Source organism: Lycorma delicatula, chromosome 5, assembly GCF_047948215.1.
Source record: "Lycorma delicatula isolate Av1 chromosome 5, ASM4794821v1, whole genome shotgun sequence".
Lineage (NCBI taxonomy): Eukaryota > Metazoa > Arthropoda > Insecta > Hemiptera > Fulgoridae > Lycorma > Lycorma delicatula.
In genome coordinates, this window is record NC_134459.1 from 88,543,924 (window position 1) to 88,561,684 (window position 17,761).

Sequence of the window (17,761 nt, forward strand, 5' to 3'; positions counted from 1 at the left end):
TAATATTTGAACTAATGTTTTTTTTTGCTTGATGAAATTCACTACAGAAACTCTTATTTTGGTTATGAATAATAAATGTGATTTTTGCAGCGCGTAAAAAATGTTATGCCTGACCGGAATTCGAAGCCAGGAACTCCGAACGAAAGACAGAGACGCTACCGCTCGCGCCAGAGAACCCCACAATCAATTCCATTTTTTTATATCATAAAATCTGTAAGTGTTAATTTTAACGCAATTTTTTTTAATATTGTATAATATTTAAACTGAGCAAATTTTTTGTTTTTATTTGTTTTAATTCTTTAGCAAACAAAAAAATATTCATGTCAAATTTTATTGACCTGGATAATTCGTTTTCATTATTAAAAATGATATCAATTTATAACTAAATCAGATGATTACCGTACATTAATTTTAGAAGTAAATCTAAACTAGTTACATTAAAATCCGCTTCTACAGCCAACTTATCGATTGATTCTGAATCGATAGTCGAAATCTATCAAGATCGATAGTTACAATTTATCGATTCAACTACCATCCTCAAGAAGTTACCTTTGCATTACATATAGAACTACTCCATATATAAAATGAATGTTTGTTTGATTGTCCCATATGCACTCCTATACCGTTCATGGCGCAGGGGTCGAGATATTTCGGAAAATTGTAATTACAGTCCAATTTGCCTCATATTTTTCGAAAATGACAAAATGTGGGTCGACACACAATTAACGCTATGTAACCATATAGTGCGTGCGAAGGATGACGGGAATGCTAGTATAAAATAACCCGACTTACGTCTCTGCGTAAAATGTCACCGATGTATGGCGTCGGGAAATAAGTTTAATTAATTAAAGTTGCAAATTTTTGAGAACTCGGTTAAACCGTTGGAAGTTCAAGAAAAGCGCATAATGAAAATAAGTTTTCTTTGCTTATGTACTTATGGGAAGGTAATTTTTAATATTATTTCTAAAGAAAACTAAATATAAATTGAAATACAAAATTTATCTGATAATTTTTATATTTTAACGTATAAGTGAGCAGTTCTGAAGCAATACTTGTCAAAGATTTGACTTAACGAGGAAAATTTACTCCATTTTTAACGCAATTCAATATAATTGTGTCAAGAATGCAAAACTCTTGAGAAAATTTAAATAAAACCCCTTTCTACAATTTCAAATTATTTTATCATATCGCAAGGCATTTATTTTTCGCCGAACAAAACAACTGTAGTAAATCATAAATAAATCCTAATGTCCTAGAAATAATAATAACAATAATGTGATTTGACCCCCCCCCCCGAATTTATTTTGTATATAATCGTGTAACTGAGGGTACAAATTTGACTATATAAATTTTCTAGCCGAATTTATTCGAAATGTATAAGAAATTTTACACTGCAATAAATTCATTAAATAAAAAGCTAAATCTTAAATACGTCTTTAATTTTCTCTTCCGTTCTTGCTATTTTTATTAAAATATTTCTTTGTTGATTGTCATTAGCTTAAATTGTATTACAGACCTACCATTACAATGCACATAGTATTCATAAAGTTGAGATTATATATATAGGTGATTCAGGAGGAAGGAAACATAATTTAGGAATTGATTGTACAGCTTGAATTCCTGACAAGTGTTCGAAATTTTTTCGCTTAGGCTTGTCACCCATTGACAAGCAGCACGTTACTAGTTACTGACAAGCTGTTGGTTGCCACTGGGTGACCGGCGAAAGGTAAAAAGCCGCGGCTCGACGCTGGACTGGTGATACGCTGTGGTTGAAGATTATCTTACCTGAATTGCGGCTTTCTGTTTTTCGCTAGTCACCCGCTGGCAAGCAACAGCTTGTCAGGGCGCCCGACTGGAAACATCCTGCTTGTCACCCAATGGTGGCCTCGTCTCAGCGAGACGAGTGTCAATGAGCACCTTTCTCTCAACCGGTGCTCAGCCATCCGTTGGCGTCCCACGGTTCCATGGCACGAACCACCCAGTGACAAGCCTCGAGGACGTACTGTACATCTTTACTTGTCTTCTGGTTTATGAATTTTATTTTAGTTACACTTTTTGAACTGTTGCTATGAAACAGTATTTATAATAATTTTATTGTTACTTTAATTTTATTTACTTTGAATTATTATTTTTATATACAGTGTACGGTTTTTACTTGTATCAACATGAAGTTAATGATAATTTCAACAGCGGTTGGTTACTGTTCTAGTCCAGAGTTTTCAGTATACGAACAGAAACACAATAAAAGGAGTACGGAGATAGAAATCAATAGCCAATCCCGTTGCTGGATTTAGGTCAAATGACGTTGAGAATTTCCCTTTCGCTCGGCGGGTGCCCACCCTATCTAATTTTTACACTTTAAATATTAATTATTTTTATTTAATTTAATTAATTTGATTTTCAAAGGTTGGTAGCACTATCCGGAACTCAATCCCAGCTATGGCATTTTTTAATATTAATTTTTTCCGATTCACAATTCATTTAATTTAAGTTCTATTTTTTTTTTTAATTAGACGTGTTTGTGTACTTTTAGGTGAATTTCATAAGAAAGCTACCTATTGTAATGGGTATCTTGATTCGACTTCCGGAAAATTTCGATATATATAAATTTATATCTAAAATAAGATAGATTTCGCGATTCACATCCTCGAGACCTTAAAATCCCCGTCGGTTATACATTTATATATATTTCACTTTCTTATGGACACGATAACTGCCGTAATTTTGCTCCAATCATTTTCAAAATGATACATAAAATATAACGACCCAAAATCTCGGTCGAATTCGTTAATGGGCAAATTCGAATTGGTTGGAAATGAGGGGTGGCTTTTTCGAAAAAACAAAATTTTGCTATACTTTTCTTATTAAGTAATATATCGAATTCGTTTAAAGTTCCAACTATTCTTTGGATAAGGACCTAAAACTTATTTAAGCAAAGTTTTTGATATCAAATTCATTATGAATTTTATTTTAGTTACACTCTTTGAACTGTTGCTATGAAACAGTATTTATAATAATTTTATTGTTACTTTAATTTTATTAATTTATTTATTAACTGTTGACCCGGGACGTGAAAGAAATCGAGTTCGAAGACAAAAAATCATTCCTTCCGTATTTGGCGTAGCATCGAATCGGTTTAAAGTGGTCGTTAGTTCTATAAACATTTCGTAAAACGTTAGATATGACCAACCCTTACGGCAAGGGATGACCAAAATATTGCTGGAATTGTAAGAAGATGGGGTTTGTCGTATCGAGTAAATTTGAAGTTTTCCTTAACTTTAAGGTGGAAATCTTTTTTATCCCCTACTTAGCACCAGTGAAATCTACTTCGGGAGTGCCGAAAAGGATTTTTTTGGTTATGTTTAGGGCTTTAACCGTTACCAAGTACTGTGATCTGTGTTCAAACGATCTATAGTTCAGCTCATTCAGGTCGATGTTTTAGATAAATGAAATTCTATTTAAATCGTTATTATATCTACACAATTAGGAACAGAGTATCTTTAATCGATCGAGCAATAACATATGTTGTCTATGCTATCGTAGTAAAGAGCATTTGTATGTAGGTCTGTGTGTGTGTCCCGCTTAACTTACCGGAAAATACCGATCGCTAGCGGGAAATCCCGATTCGTTAGTACATGTCTCGTGGTAGTCAGGTGTATACTTGTTATATTATATATACATATCGATATATATGCGGTATATCGATATATATATCGGAGTTTTGGGAAAATTTAGTACTTTTTAACCGGATCCGAATTTTCGGAAGAAAATCGCAAATATCTCAAAAACGGTCGGTCCTAGCACTCGCGGAGGAGGTGCGATGGGGTGCCACCGTAATATCTCGGCAACCACTCATCCGATTTTTACAATTCAAATGGCGTAAATATCAGTAGGTCGAGCTCTAACTGTTTAACTCATCGGGTACAGTCTTGATCGACCGGATCTTGGTTATCCGGAAATTAATTCGTTTAGCGCTATGTTTTGATTGCACTCACTCACCGTAAAACGTTCAGATCCGATCTTTCGCTAAATAAGCTCAAACCTTTGCGCTAGCGAAGCTGTAAAGTACAAACTTATAAAAGACTAAAACGTAGAAAATAAAAAATATTTTAAAACACCACTCTTAAATTAAAACGCACTAAAATGTGAAAAATAATTTTAGGACGGTATCTCAGAATGGATTTGACAACAAGCTTTCATGTGGTGTTATGCAAGATTATGTGAAAGTCAAATTAAAAAAATTAATTTTGTTCAAATTAAAAATTTGATGTTTTTGACAATTATTTCTTATGCGTGATGAATGGCCTAAAGAGTGGGGTTTAAACACCCCACTTTAAAGTGGATATCTTTCATTTAGTTGTAAATGAAAGACATCAGAATGATGTTAATAAAGAATGGGCTACTTTAAATAAAATGACTTTTTTATCATTAAACATCGAAAAACAATATATTTTTTGATATAAGAGTTTCTACAACTTGAGGTGTACTGTGACTATTTTTGAAATTAGCGGTAAAAAATGTTTAATAGCCGAAATACGGCAAGGGTTTACTTAAGCTAATATTTTTGTGAAAAAATTGTTTTGCTATGACCTTTAAAATGCTGTCGTAACATTATTCTAAACTTTGGTCCTTCTGATGCGTATAATCAAAGTTGTTGCCGTGACTTGAGTCTGCTTTGATGTTTAAACCGGTATCAAGTGGTTATCTTACCCGGTGTTGAATTCTTACCGACTAAGGCTTTAACAGCATCTGTGTGAAAATCGGGGAGCGTTCGTGATTTGTTCGTTTTTGCCGAGTTCCTTCTTGGTATCTGGTGTTTGATTTAGACATGCACCTGCAGGGTCTTGTAAATCGATCGTGTTTTTTGTTTTACAAGGCAGGTGGTGAAGAAGAGGTAACGACTGCTCGTGTATATACCCTGTAACGAGCAACGGTTCGCCAAGGTAGGGTGGCGAGCTCTACCTGGGCTTGCGCTAGAACTATCTGGACTAATCACTGAGGATACTACTAGGACTAAGGCGATTAGTCCTGCATACACTCTTTTCAGAGCGGTTTTTCGTAATTGCTTGCTCCTGGGTAAACTATCCAGCAGCGGCTAAGAGGTGCGAAATGTGACATGAGGACAATCAGGCCTCTGGCTGTTCGTATTTCGCTGCGTACCGTTATCACATTTAAGGCTTGTCTGACAAAGCATTAGGTGTCAGAGAGTAAGTAGATTAGTTTTGCTTATTCTAATTAGTTAGGGATGCACTGGCAAAGAGATCGGTTGTATAATCTGAAGAGTCTTATAGGAAAACTCAGGCGCGTTAGAAAGCAAGAGGATGTTAAAGTCTTATCCTGTGATGACGAATGCTACTCTAGGCAGGCGAATACGTCCACCGGGATACAAAAAAATCAGGCTGAATAGTGATTTCGTTAAAGCTGGTGGCAGGGGTGGTAGTTAATTCTCCCACTAGTAGCATAATTTCAGTAACAATGTGAGCAGTTGTTGGATTTCTCTAAGGCATTCGAAGCGCCTCTCCAGCGGTTAGCAGACGAGTCATATCAAGGCTTAATGAGTAGGGAAATGTTCTCTGCATTGCCGAACGGATTTAAGACGCTTGTCTCTAAACCAACTGAAGTCAAGGAGGTTGTAGTTAAAGGAAAGAGACAGTGTCCGCCCCGGTATCAGCGCCCAACACTTGTGCTTATTAAGTCAAAGCGGAAACTCAACGTTGCCTTAAAGGCAGCGGGAGGCCAGTTTAGCCCGCAAGCAACCAGAAGTCATATTCATTAACAGGAAAGAGGACTCCACAAAAATAATTAAGAAGGAATTTCAGGCTGCCCTCCAGGCCAATTTGAAAATTAAGAACATAAAGAACAATAGGAAAGGTCCGGTTGTCATAGCAGATAACAAAGAGACAGAGTTGTTTCAGAATCTGTCGTTAGTAAAAGGCTAAAGGGCATCACAAATGTAAAAGTCCTCAAGTCATTGTCTGTAATAGGCATTGACCTCACTACCGAATGCGGATGAGAGCAAAATAAGAAGGTATATTTTTATTAGAGGCTTATTTCTTGATTTTTAAGTAAATCAAGAGAACTTTGAGTAAATTGAATTGTAGGACAAAACTGTCGTTGCAGTCAACACCTGTTTTGTTGGCGTGAGGATAGTATTTTTGGTGTTTAAAGACACAATCAAAAATGATTTGAGTGCACGGTCTAATTGAAATAAGATAAGGAAAATTTTTGTGTGAAACCTTCGGTGTTAGGTAAGGCGCGGACCTGATATATCACATTTAATAAAAAAATATTATGTCTGGAAATTAATTTATGACCAAATTCAATTTATATTTAACAATTTTAACCGATATTAATTAACAAGTTAATACCTTTTCTGTCTTAGAGAATACACTATTACCAAATTTTTTGTTTTACTTTTCAAAACTGAAAAAATAAATACCGGTGCAAAAAACAAAAGTTCAGTTATGTAAATTACTATTCAAAAAAATTTCTGTTAATTTTCAACTAGATCGGCAATTCTGATGACGTAATTTGTTTTGTCAAATAATATATTAATACAGGTAAAAGTAAAAAAATAATTTTGAAATTAGTTCTTTTTTATTTTAAATTCAAATATATATTTTAAAGCGATTATTATGAAGAAGATTACCAAGTTACGTCAGGAGGGATTCATTAGAACGATTAAACAACTGTAATACCACCACTGACCAATCAGAGACACAGAAAAGTAATTAACTTGTTTTTCAAATCGTATAACAAAGTTGTTTGTCTATTTTAACGTTGGACGGATTACGATATGTAGCGAGGGCAGTCTCTGAGTAAACAACAGATATGATTGACCAATCAGAAACGCAGAACGGTAATTAGTAGTGTCTGAGCATGTACGTTATACGAAGTAAGACATCTCTTTAGTTGCGTCGTAAACGTTCACCTGTGCACATGTTCGTGTGGTAACTATGAACAATCTTCTAGAAAGGAAAACCACACAGTTTAGGACATTACTTTAAAGTGAGGAACATTTATTTTATTGTATGCAACATAGATTTATTTTTTTAATATATCGGTTTTAAATTAAACATTTTTTTTCTTAATTTACAGTTTAATGAAAATTAAAATTTAACGTCGAATTTTTAAAGCACGTTGCTACAGTTTATATGATCTTTTTTACATGGGATTTTGTTTTTTAATGATTTTTTTTAAAATTTAAAATCTATTCTAGATAAATAATAATCTTTCATTTTACAAATTTTGTTTTATTAAAAAAAAGAGGGGTGATGCAATCTTTTTTTGAAATGGATACATCAATATGGCAAAATTTTTATAAAATTAATTACATAAAATTAATTTTATGTACAAACTAAAATGAATTTTATTCCAGAAAAAAGTATAAAACATCTTAATATTTTCAATAATTTTATAGGAATTGCCTAATCTTTATATTGCATCTAGATACATTATTTGTATTGTAAATGTAATTTATATGTATTGAATAGACATGTTTTTTCTTGGCTTTGCTACCTTTGTCTACTAAAAATAAGTACAAATACCTTAGTACAATGAATATCTCGCAGGAACTATAACATTTTATTTATTGTTTGATGTATCAAATACTTTAATTATTATTGCTGAAAGAGGAAATGCTTTTTAGAAACACTTATTCTTTTTTAGTTTTTTCAGATCGTAATAATTGTGTTATCTCCCCAATAGAACAATTGGAATCTTTCATTCATACAAAATTTGAACCACTCTTATCGGACATCCACACATTTTCACATCTACATTGTTCAATTTCTTTTTTCTGCAATTCTGTAGAAAATTCTTGAAATAAAAGCCAATTATCACTTGTACTAATATTTTCTATTATTGCAGATATAGTCTTCATTTATTTTTCAAGAGTTTATAATAATAAGAAATTAGCTTTTATGTTAATAAAAGATAATTTAAAATTTATTTTTGTTTCCTACATTTCTAAATTTTTCCTGGATGTCAGTTGTAGTTAACTGCATTCATTTCTGGGTCTCTTGATTGTAACCTGAAAAAGAAATCCTGTATAAAGCTGTTTTATTGTGTACTCAACTGATCTTGTTTCAGATATTTTGTCTAAATTTATTTCAATGTTGTTCAGTTCACTCAGAATATTCAAATCCAAATAAAATTTGTTCTAATCCATTTTTAATACTTTGGTTTGATTCATTACCATGTTTTGCAAATTAACAACCGGCACACAAATTTCTGAATACTGTAATACAATCAAAAAAGTTTAATCATTTTTTAATTATTTTCAAGAAAGTGACAATTTTTTATTTATCACTGATTATACAGGTTACTAGGTAGAAAGAAAATATAGGGGCATAATTGTTTTAATTACTCATTTTTCTTCTAAATGAATTTTAGTCTATGCTTTAATATATTTTTTATGTAATTCTTAACTTTGTTAGGCTAGGTACTTTGGTGGTTAATGTACTACTGATGTACTATACCTCCCGTCACTACATTCATATCAATAAGTTAGCTGATTATTTCAAATAATTTCTTCATTGAAATCATTTACAATTTTTTACTCTGTTTTTGCTTTTCAGTTACAATTATTTTACTGAATTTATTTAATTATGTATAGCCATTAGTAAAACTTCATACAGGAAGAAAAATACAATCCCAGTTTATATTCATGCCTTTAAGCAAGTAGTCAAATGACCATATACTGTAAAGGTTCCATTTATTTTCATAATAACAAGTAGTACATTGTAATTTTGTTCTTTATGTGAATTCTCGGTTTTTTAATGTAATGTAAATAATAGATTTTTTCAAAAACATTATTTTCCTAACCTTTTAATTATATATTTAACTTTAACCTCTTTGGAGAGAGATAAATGTTTTTACTATGTATATTTCATATACAATTATGTTTACATGGATTTGTTGGCTCATATACAGTAATTTCAATAATATACATAAAATAATTAGGTAGCTTGTAATTACATGTACTTCTTATGTAGCTAGTAATTTCATGCATTTTTATGTAGCTTGTAATTGCATGTTCTTTCTATGTAGCTTAGAAATATAACTGTTTTATCGTAAAAAATTGTTTTACTAACATTGACTAACATTAATTATACTAATTTAAGTTTAGTTGGTGGGTATTTTATGTATATCATTCATTCTGCTGTATATGAGTTGAATATCTAAATTTAAATGTTAATATAAATCGATTTTCTAGTATTAAATTAGAACTGTCTTCAAAGAGGTTAAATTATAATCGATTCTAAGGAAGAGGATATTACATAAACCACTTGACAAGCTGTTTATACAATTTCTGCAGTTTTCTGTAAATTTATTATTTTTACTATAATTTTTTTTAAATAAGCAGAACTTTGTGATTTGTTAATTCATAGTATTGGCTTTTTTCAATCGTATTTGATCTGTTTATGTAAAACAGCCTCGCATCTTATTTTCTTTGTGGATTTGCTTTTATTTTATAATTACACTAAGTAATTTCTTAAATAAATAACCATATTTAACAACAAAATTAATTCTAAAATGTCCCTTTGATTATCTACATATAAACAAATTTATGAATATAACACATCATCAGATTTTTTAGCTTTCATTTAAAAAGATCTTCTATCTCACCCTAACCATTTAATGTTACATAAATCTATTTTTGACACCATCAAACAGTATTTGAAAGTATACTGGTCTTCTGCAGAGAACAATCAAGGAACTATTACAGTATATCCGTCAGTAATCATTTTAGTTCTAATTAAAAGGCCCATCACTATTACCGTTGATAATTTTTACAGGAATGTTAAACCTAAAAATACACTACATTAAACCTTTCATATGAGCAAACTATATACATAAACCCCCTGGTTTTAGTCTTCTAGAGTATATGCCATATCTTGCCTAGTGGTTATCCACTGAAATTATTAGTTTATCTTTCTATAAATGTATTTTTTTATAAATCAATTTCCAAAACCATGTAAAACTGAAATCGAGCACATTCTCTTTTCTTATACAAGATTAGAATTTGCGATTTAATGGGTACCTGTCGCCTGCTATTAATCGTTTTGCACTTCCCACTGTTAACATATAGAATTAAATTGTAATTATATTTCATATTGTTGATGAAAAAAGTCCTCCTTATGGATTACTGAATAATAAGATTTAATTTTTTTCTATAATCCTACAGATAAAGGTAACTTCAATATTACATTTAGTATTTGCATAATTTAATACCCCCTTTTTCACTTGGATTGTCATCAATCTCAACTTGATTCCATTTGCTATTCATTAGTAACTTTACATTTTTTTCAATAATATAAATTATAGACTTTTGTTTTTTTTTAAATTCCAATTGGGATTGGCAATATTATGCTGTGAAAATGCATTCTTAAGAGAATCTTAAATGGAGTAATTAAGAGGTTTGGATGGTAATGCATACATCTGCACAAGTGCAAAAGGGAAAAAAAGAAATATGGAAAACACAAGTAAATTCATTATGATTAAAAACTCTGAGTAACTGATTCCTTTGAAAGATCTTCTATTTTTAATATTGAAAATAATAGAAAAATCCCGTAAGTTATATTTCATCAAATCAATATCATTTTTTTGTTGAAATTATAAAACAAAAATCTTCTGGTCAATTCATATATTTCCTTAGTTCAATCTTCTAATTCGGTTTCATTTTTAGAAATACAGTTTCAAATTATGTAATTGTAAAAATACACATATTAGAGCATTGTACAGATAGCAAATTTGCAGATATACTTTGGCACAGTTCAGGGTGTAATATTTTAGATTGTTACTCAACAGCTAGCAAATCTGATATGTTCTGACACAGTTCAGGGTGTACCGTTTAAAATTTTTCATCAACACATAGCAAATCTGATATGCTCTGAAACAGTTCAGGGTGTATATTATTTCAACTTTTTCCTTAACTGGTAGGATATTTGATGTGCTCTTGCACAGTTCCGGGTGTATTATTCACAACTTAGCTTATCAGGTACCAAATATGAAACAAAATTATTTTTAATTATAATTCTTGATTACAAATTGACATTGTAAATATCTATGTTGTATGCAATGAATAGTTCTTGCAAGTGCCGGGTACATAAACCATTCGTACCGCGTCACGACCGTATCTCATCATCCCGATATCGTTCATCGGGTTTCGGTTGGGGGGTGCTGTGTATATAAATGTGTCTATATATTGGGGGGTGATATATAAATATGTTAATGTATGTTTATAGTTATTCTGTGTTTTCTTTGTCTTTTCAGCTCATCACTTCACTACCAGTGGCTGAAGTCCTCCTTATAAATCAATTTACATTTTTTTGTATTACATCACGTAAAAATTCCTCTTGTAGTTTAAATTGCTTTATAAAATTATCCTTTTTATAAATTATTTAAATTTTATTCATTTCAATGACAAAATTAATCATTTAAATAAGTTCAAGAAATTTAAAAAATACGTAAAGATATAGAGGCAATTTCTTAATTAACTGTAGCTTTTAAATCTGGTTCACGTAGGATATAATATACATTTTTTTAATATTTATTATATTACATAAGCTTTTCCTTAAATTTTTTTGGTAGGTGTTAATTAAATTGAAGGTTAGAGCATATTTTATCTAATTACAGTTTTAAGAATTTTTTATTTTATTTGAAAGATTTTAAATTTTGAATACCCCTTTGGTTTCCCCAATCAGCGTTCAGCCAACTGCTTCAAAGAAGATGCATGTTTGCATGTTAGTTTAATTTTTTCAAACCAGGGTCAGCTGATTTTAGAGGTGCCATAATAAATTATTTCAATTTATTCGCTAATTTTTTTATTAAAAAAATTAACTTACAAGTAGAATGATTATTTGAAAAAATTCATCTAGCTTAACAGTAATCCAAATTACTTCAAAATTTAATCATTTTTATATGTAATATATTTGCCTTTCATATTAAAAAGGTATGAACTGATTCTGGTTTTTAGTATGTAATTATTTTATCTTATATAACATATTTTGAAATTGTGGGGGAAATAAGTGATTGGTGTAAATAAAGTGTGAAATTGACGTTATCTTCCTCACTACAAAAATTTACAAACTATAAATAAAAATGAGACTTGAAATAATACAATTTACCAGGTTATATTCAACATCTCATCAACTTTTCACTTCATCCTGCGTCCTATATCTTCAGAGTACCAGATCGATTGATTCTTTCAGCTGCTCGATGGATTTGATCCTTGGATTAGCCGTGGTGATGAATATAAAGCTGTGTAGCCAAATGGTAAAATAATTAAGGTACTATTAATTCTTTACTACATCATATATATTTCACAATAATACTAGTATTTATTAAAAGACTCCATCCATTTATGTAATGTTTAGCTTCAGTTAGAGCAACCAAGAAATGGAGCTACTCACTCTGTGGCTTCAACCAGCCACTATCACTTACCTTGTACCAGGGGCCAAGGCCAGGGTCAGGGCTTTACCCCACCGGTCTAGTCTAGTGGTTAACTCATCATTGCAAATCAAATGATTTCAAAGTCGACAGTTCTAAGGTTCAAATCCTAGTAGACTTTTAAATGGATTTGAATACTACATTGTGGATATCAGCGTTCTTTCACGGTAGGGTTTCAATTAACCACACATTTCAGAAACGGGCGACATGAGACTGAAAAAAACTACACTTAATTTGCATTCATACATATCATCCTCTTAAGTAATACCTTATGGTGATTCCTGAGGCTAAACAGAAAAAGGTATTAGTTTAGACCCCAGTTTACATCATCAATAGGTAACTTTCTTTTTTGATACTGCAGTTACTTTTATAAAACTTTTTGGTAGATCTGACATAAAATGTCATGCGTGACACAGAAAGTTTGTGTGGCAAATTACAATATAAATGCAATAAAAGAAACATCAGTATAATAAAAAGCAGAAACTTAGTATACATATCAAGAAATACCATTATCTGGTCAATGCCTAATTTGTCTCTGATATATATATTTTATTTGAAATATAAACCACCAAAACATAGTAATTAGATAAGTTAGGTAAACTTGCCATATTAATTTCCATTGACTGTTTTTCGTAGTACCTTGCATCTTCAGTCTGTATTAAATTCTATTTTTATTACATTAAAACTTATTCTTTTTAATGAGTTCTCTTTTTTAACATAAATTATAATGTTATCCATAGTGAAATTTTAAATGATATTATGAACATAAATGTAGTTGTAAAAATATTTATAATGAAAAAAAAATACAAATCAATTAAAAAGAATTAGTTATAATCTAATACCAACTGAAGGTGCAAGATACTGCACAAACTGGTTATTGGAAATAAATAAGGTAAGTATAACTAATCTAATTACTGTGTTTAAGTGGTTTATATTTCATATAATGTTAAATTTATATATATATATATATATATATATATATATATATATATATATATATACAAATTTTTATTTATGAATTTTGTTAGTTAGAGCAATGAAACTTCATAAGCTTATTATGTACATTTCTTGGCTTATGATATTTCAAGAAGACTGTTATTCATATTTTTATTTTAACCTTCCTAATAATATTTTGAGTATTTATCAGTTAGCAGTACATCACTTGATTTTTTCATCATTGTTAATAAAATTGAAATGCAATATATAATTTAACTAAATTATTCTTTTTGTTGACAACAATTATTTGTTTATAATGTAAATAATAGTAATGAAAAGCAATTGAATTTGAGAGATTTCATCATGTAAAATGAATGAAATAAGAATCAAACTATTGTCGTTACAGTCAACTTTTCACTTGGATACCCCCAAACTTTTAATTATAATAAAAATGAATTTTATGTAAGTTTACAGATAGAGAGCGGGTTTTGATAGATGAAACAAAGCAATATCTTCATTTAACGTATTATTTTACTAGAAGATAGACTGTGTGAAAATTTAGAAGTGGTTTCACAATTTTTTTTTTTTGACATGGAAATTCTGTTTAGTCCTTATTGTTTTGCTTGCTTTGGCGATGAATCTCTTGCCTGACAGCGGTTTGAAAATTGAATGAAACCATGCTCGCACCTCTTTGTCAAAACTTGTAGAATGTACTTTCAAAGTAGATGGTACATAAATAAATATTTCATGAATTTTAAATACCAGAGCGATCAAAGCAAGTGGAAACCTACATAAAATTGGGAAAATAATAAGAAAATAAATGATTCAGTTCATTCTATAAAAATATTAAGTATAATTTAAAAAAAAAATTTTTAATTAGTAAAAGGATCATGTGGTGTACAGACATCCTGTATCGTTTTTTGTTACCGTTCCACATTATTCTTAGCTAAAAATTTTAGCTCGGCCAAATTGGTTCATACAACACACATTACTGGATGCGATATAGATCGGTTACCATCTATATCGGTGAATCTTAATTCAGAATAATTTTTTTGCTTCTATTCTTGGTAAAAGCGCTCTGATCTTGTACGAGAGGAATCCCTGCTGCCTTAAAAGGGGCTTAGAATTTCTTTGAGCGAGTTGTCTTGTTTAGCAATCCTTGTGGATTACGCCTTTCTAACCTCCACTTTATTCCTTTATTTTCTTCCACCTTGATCTATTAAAATGGTGTTTTTCAATGATTTCGCACTGGATATCTATCGATGTCAGAGATGTAAAAAATTCAGTGTTCTTGGTATCTATCTAGTCTGGAAGAGGGTAAAGATTTTCTTATGTACCTACCTATTTCTGTAAAAAATGTCTATATAAATAGTTCTACCAGGCTAAATATTTAAGGAGTAAAAATGGACCACCTAATCATTTCTAATAAATATTTTTGTTAGAAAAAGGTCAATGTTATCATAAATGAAATGAATTTAATAACTAAAACAAAACTATATTAATTTCACAACTGCTAATTGAATTTGTCTTATTTTCTTTTGTTTCAGGTAACTCAACGGTTCATTTAATAATCTAAGGGAGAGCTGCCATGTAAGTGGCCCTCCTTACATTGTGGTACTCCCTTTTACTATAGGATAGTTTTCTACTAAAGGTACTTACTTTTGTTATTATTGCTTCATATTATAAATTTCCATGTTACAATTAAGTTGTGTAGTTTTTAAGTTGACAGTATAATATTCTGATAAAATAGCGGTAGGTCCCAACTCCCAGTAGGGTCCCCTGATAGGAACTTTCCTGTAGGGAATTTTTTATGTGTACTTTTGTGTATGTTTCAGGTTCAACATAAATTTTACATTAAAATTACTTAGATAAGCAATGTAGATTAAGTTTATGAAAGTAGATGTAAAGTTTTGTATATAATGTGTATGTTTTTCAGGTAGAAATTATTTTATTATTACTTAGTTAAGTCGTGTTCACGATCCCAATCCCTAATAGGGTCCTAAACTTTCCTGTAGGGAATTTTTTATGTGTACTTTTGTGTATGTTTCTGTTTCAGGTTCAACATAAATTTTACGTTAAAATTACTTAGATAAGCAATGTAGATTAAGTTTATGAAAGTATATGTAAAGTTTTGTATATGCTGTATATGTTTTTCAGGTAGATATTATTTTATTATTACTTAATTAAGTCACGTTCGCGATCCCAATCCCTAATAGGATCCTAGTAGGTTTCCCCATTGATAGAATATGATATTTTCAATGTATTTGTGTTGCATGGTTAGGTCCAGTTGTTCCTATTTCATGAAGGGGGAGGTTTTTTAGTCGGTGAGAGCCCGACACTACCGTCTGTTGCGGGCACAGACGGTGGCTGACACAGCTTTTCCCTCCTCCTACGCAAAACAAAAAAAAAAAAAAAAAAAATTAACAATTCATATTATGTACATTATTATTCTTTTTGCCAAGTGATTTTGAGTTGTAGTTGCTGTACTGGGAGTACTTTCTAACTCATGGAAATTGTGAGAAAAAAAATGGTTCCTGATTACTCAAATGTAATGTAATGAAGGTGTAAAATGGAATATGGAAGCTAAAGAAAATTTTAGTTAAAATGACTATCACCGTAGTTTCAAATCTGGATTGAAGAAAGGTGAGTACCGTAAATGACTAATAGAATTTTTAAAATGCAGCAAAACATGTATATTTAGAATCGTACATAGTGATTTTAACAAATTTTGGGTGCTGAATTCAAAACTTATAAATTTTGTGTAATACATTGCACTTTTAGATACATAAGATTTATTTACCAATAAATGCACAATCAGTGTGATAACAATATTTCAAAAAGTTATTATTTATGTGTATTCATTTACAATTTGTTAAATCAGCTAAATTTTTGTTTGTTCAAACACAAATGAATTGAAATATTTTCAATACAGTTTTTAAATGTTTAAATCATCGGAACTGAATTTTTAAAATATGTTAACAAATTTGTACAATGTTTGATCAGTTTTTCTAAATAAAAACAAACAATAGTCGTCAATCATTCTAGCATTCCATCTTCCTTGGTACTAATGCTGCACGGTCAGAATATCCTGACGGAAATGGTCTCCCTGCTTATCACTGACAGAGCCCAAATTTTCAGGATAAAAGTCTAGGTGGGAGTGTAGGAAATGAATTTTTACATACTAAATCTTTCTACAGAAAGATTGTATGTAGTTGTTTTAACAGTTTATTAACCAAAAAATTTAGTTTTATCTTTTGTATTGCCTAAAAAGTCTCTGAAGGACTTCCATGCAGCTAATGCACATTCACTAAGTTATCCTCAAATGTTAAATCCTTAAGCATTTTGATTTGTGGACTGATAAATGTACTCTCCTTGAACTTACCATCACTCAGTTTAGGAAAACTTATTGTTAAATGATTAAATCCTCATCCATCTTGGTGTTTTTCATTGGTCCAAGTGTAATGTGAAATTGTGATTGTATGATCTTACCACTCTTAATTAATGATAAATTCTTTACACTTTTTTTCACCAGGCATAAAGTTTTTCTGGAATGGCCAGTTCTTTACTTAGTAAGACCTTTTGTACTGTGACTAGTCCAAAAACAATATTTTGTAAACACTCCTTGTAAAGCAGGAAGTAAAGCACAACTTTCAAATCGCTGCAAACTTGCCACAAATGCTCTTTGTATTTTATCGATTCTAATACTGATGCCACATTTTCATACATTTCCTTCATGTAGACTGCATGAGCTAATAGAACGGATGTCTGTTTGTAACCATTACCTTATAAAACTGCTTTCATGCTAACTTAGTAGAGTCAATAAACAGATGCCATTCTTCAGGAACATGCTGAATTCCAAGCTCTTTCATCAGGGCATCGACATCAGTACAAATGCGCATTGAACTCCTCATAGTAAAGTAAGTTGAATAAGTTTTATTTCGTGTTCCAAACACAGAAACTTTTGTTTTTTTTTCCGCCAAAAGATTCAACTGTTGTAGTCTAGATGTCAAGACGTTCAGCTTGCTGCTTTAATAACTTTAAATCACACAACTATATCATTAAGTTCATATTGTTGAATTAAGTGAGGTCTCATCGGATACAGGAAGAAATTTTTCAACATCCACTACATTTTCAGATTGTTTTTCTAAAAATGTTGGATTAGATGGTGGTACAGATATAGGTAACTCCTATACCCCATTTGGTACCAGCTTTGGACCTGAGGATACATCTGTATATTTTATGAACTTTCTTTTTTTGAATGAAAATCCAAATATATTTGTCATACAAAAGTAGCAGTCTGTGAAGTGTGATCCTTAGGTTCACACCAAACCATCAGTACAGTAAATAGGAGGGCTCATTGTTTCCCCTTCAA

The 17,761-nt window shown here is 30.9% G+C and overlaps 1 long non-coding RNA gene across 1 annotated transcript; it reads right to left on the reverse strand.

Annotated features, from left to right (window-relative positions):
- Positions 1-7,281: 7,281 nt before the first annotated feature.
- On the reverse strand, positions 7,282-15,183 carry LOC142324467 (uncharacterized). The gene is made up of 3 exons (XR_012756299.1): positions 15,049-15,183; positions 12,132-12,264; positions 7,282-8,032 (listed from the first exon to the last, which is right to left on the reverse strand). It is a non-coding gene; the product is annotated as an uncharacterized LOC142324467 (long non-coding RNA).
- Positions 15,184-17,761: the final 2,578 nt, after the last annotated feature.